We start from the raw sequence: 3,524 nt of genomic DNA, 5'->3' as shown, positions 1-3,524 counted from the left end.
GAGAGAGAGAGAGAGAGAGAGAGACACTAAATTATTTCCATAAGGTTGCATAAAAAAAATGTGGTTTATTTCCTGAGAGAGAGAGAGAGAGAGAGAGAGAGAGACTAAATTATTTCCATAAGGTTGCATAAAAAAATGTGGTTTATTTCCTAAACTGTCAATCTAATTTTATTATAGAAATGCAACAGCAGTGACATTATTATGTATGATAAAGTGCTAATGCCTATCATATTACCTTGTGGATGAGTAGAACTCACATACATTTTTCAGAAATAACTTATTCTCACCCTGATATGAGATTCAACTATCAATTTTGGAAACTGTATACATTAACAACCTCCACAACATGAATATTCTTAGGTCCCAGCTAGTAGGCTAACCTAATGAAGTTTCTTTCTGTCTAAACATATTAAAATAATAAATTAACCTGTTTTAAAATATCTGTGCTCCACATTTCTTCTAATAATCTTATTGTCAGTGTCTTGCAAATAGCAATCGTGGTTAAATTTTCCATCAGCCCTCAAGAGTGTATAGTAAATAATAACAGATGCTACAGAGAGAACATAAGTTTACTTAACCAGTCTATTTCTGAACTTATGTGTGTTCAGATTCAGCTTGACTTATGTCTATGTTTATTTTGGTATGGACCTGTGAAATCTTAAGTGACTCATACTGTTAAAGAATCTTAAAATAACCACTATGAAACTCCTAATTTAGATATACACAGACGATGTGTTGAATTCCTTCTACTTAAAAATCTTCATTCATTTTTTTCCCACTGCCTTATTCACATATGAATTAACACAGAGATTATTAGTTCTTATATGTTTTACATTTGGCATTACTAACATTGAACAATGATTTTAATACTTGAAATTTTGTTACAAATAAAATAAATGTAAAGGAAGTTTATAAGTCTGTCAATGATATCTTACCTGAATCATGGTTTTGTGATATATAAGCTCTGTGGGTACAAGTTTCTGTTAGCTTAAATATCAGTTGCAGAAATCATCATTGTTTACTCGGTCATATTGGTATTTAAGTAATGTTTCAGTTTTTAGTGCCCATAAATGATTGTAGTTATAGAAATTTCTTTAGAACAGATGCATATTTTTATTTAGATGATTAACCAGGCTACTTAATTTACTAAAAGAAAAATCTCTAAAGACATGTCAGAGAAAACGTCTACAATATTTACTATGAATCAATGTTTACTAAAAGAAATTTTATTCATAAATATTGAAGTCTAAATAAAACTACATCATACATTTTTTATATTACTTCAGAATTAATTTAGGTTTGGTAATATATTTTCAACATTGGCACTTGAAATAGTGATTTTAAGAACCTTAGTAAACTTATTTTCTTTTAAACCATTATCCTGAAACATTCCTAACATATGACTTATGTACTTATATTTAAAATTATTATCTTGTAGGTGGGCTTTGCTGTGGAGTTGGGGCAGAATACTCAATGCAGTTATTTAAAACTCAGCCTAACAAGTGCTACCTTTCAGTCATTTGTAAGGTTCAGTTTGAATGACATAGTTATTGCCTTTGAGTAAGACTCAGAGATTTTTTTTCTCAGGTAACTGCTCTTCTAAATAGTGAAGATGGTTTCAACAGCTCCGATATCCTATATAGGGTTTGGACTAAAGCTTCATAACTTAAGATTTCTTTTCTATCAAAATTAGACTTTGAGCATTGACAAATAAAGGTGAGTATACCTAATTTGAGCAATTCAACTAGTTAGGATACAGAAAAAGGAAACATTTGCCCCATTCAAAATTTTTAGCAAAATATTATACAACCTTTTTCAATTAAAGCATAATAATAATAGTTTATACAGTTATGTATGTTTCATCATGTGTTCAAAATTATCATCTCTCTGTAATTCATGGTCCTATTCAACCTACAACCCAAGATAATATTTCATCCTAAAGAAAGAAGCTTGTATTCAAGATCATTCTAACCATACTTTCCTGGGACTAAAATTAGGAAATAATAATGTAAACCCTTTCAGACTATACCAATTCAGAAAATTATTTTATATAGGTAGTTAATTTTGAGCTCTTGCAAGGTAAATGTCAGAGAAAAAAAAATAGTTCCAAAATTGGCTGCCTCTATGACTAATATGTTTAACAGCCTTTGAATCACTGAAAACCTACTGTGAAAAATATTAAGCATGTAAATTATATCCCTGGCTTTGTATCTGGTTCTTGGGGAAAAATCAATACATTAAGGAAAGAATAAATATATCTCGGGTTTGGTTAACTTTACATTAATATGTGTATTGATACTAAATTTTTTAACTTTTTCACGCTTCTTACATATGACTACCTAAATAACATGGTAAATAAACATCCAACAAGTTGTATAAATCACAGATTCAATCACCTATGTACATTGGCTGATGAGCAGCAGGTTGCTATTCAGTTATTCTATAAATATAAGCTTGTCAAACGATATTTTTCTTCTCTGCTAGGAATTAAGACAAGAACAAGCAATTTAGAACTTTCCAGTAAATCAAAGGGAAAAGCAGTCTTACCTCTTTTTTATATGGCAGAGAAGGTCCACAGCATGCTCCTCCCGGTCCGCCGGATGAGCTGTTCGGCCGTTTCAGGACCCCGGACAGCTCCTCGGCTTATAGGGAGCCGCGGCGCCTGACTCTGCACTGCCACACTGACGTCACCGTGTTCAGCCACAAACCAGAACGCAAGCGAGCTTTTTCAAAGAACCCGAGAGAAAATAATCACTTTATATATTTAAAAAAAAAAAAAATGCTGCCTGCTTACGCCACCTGTCTTTTTGTGGCAAAAATTGCAGTTTTCTTTTTCCTTTATACAAAGTCTTTGAGGCTTGAAATAAAACGCTCTGCACAATTTCCCTCATAGAGAAAGAAATCTGCCAGACAGACATGGCTAATTGCAGTATAATCTCATCTATGTTCTAATATCTTGTGATAGGTTTTTTTTGTTGCTGTTTTTATTGTCGTCATTACAGAAAGTTTTACAGACAAGGATTTTTTCCTTCATGCCACAAAAATTATATTACTATTCCCTGATATACTCCAAGAGGAACGGAAGACACATTACAAATACAGAAAGTCATATTTCATAACACCACAAGCAGCATTGTTTTAAAACTCATATTTATTTGAATAAAAAAGAAAGATTTCTCTTTTTTATATGAGAGTAAACTCCAAAGACTTGAAATTTTGCTTTAGAACTTCAATATAATTTTGAAATGGATATTTCTAAGATTTCAGGTCTAACAGTTAATAATTCTATATGAATCTGTTGGTATCTTTTCTCAAAAAGAGAAGCTCAGAAGTTGAGTATTAATGAAATTACTTCCACTAAGGAAAAAAAAATTATTTCACTGTTACAAACAGAATGTGACACATATATAATTGGAATTCTTTAGCAATTGAGAGGAAGTTGGACTATAAATATTTTTTCTCCTGTTGAATCTAATAAATTGAATACCTTCCATAAATGTGACCAATCTAGGGAATAACATAGG

At 31.4% G+C, this 3,524-nt stretch overlaps 1 protein-coding gene across 1 annotated transcript in view; it reads right to left on the bottom strand.

Moving 5' to 3' along the window:
* The window catches only part of SCG2 (secretogranin II), a 5,636-nt gene extending 2,876 nt beyond the window's left edge, over positions 1-2,760 (bottom strand). Inside the window, exon 1 of the mRNA XM_006906668.1 lies at positions 2,548-2,760. The gene's annotated coding sequence lies outside the window, so the exon portion shown is untranslated. The remainder of the gene's footprint in view (positions 1-2,547) is intronic.
* Between the last annotated feature and the right edge of the window lie 764 nt (positions 2,761-3,524).

This window comes from Pteropus alecto, unplaced genomic scaffold (genome assembly GCF_000325575.1).
Source record: "Pteropus alecto unplaced genomic scaffold, ASM32557v1 scaffold110, whole genome shotgun sequence".
Classification (NCBI taxonomy): domain Eukaryota; kingdom Metazoa; phylum Chordata; class Mammalia; order Chiroptera; family Pteropodidae; genus Pteropus; species Pteropus alecto.
Note: the sequence above shows the minus strand (reverse complement) of the source record. Positions and strands in the feature narration are given on the sequence as shown.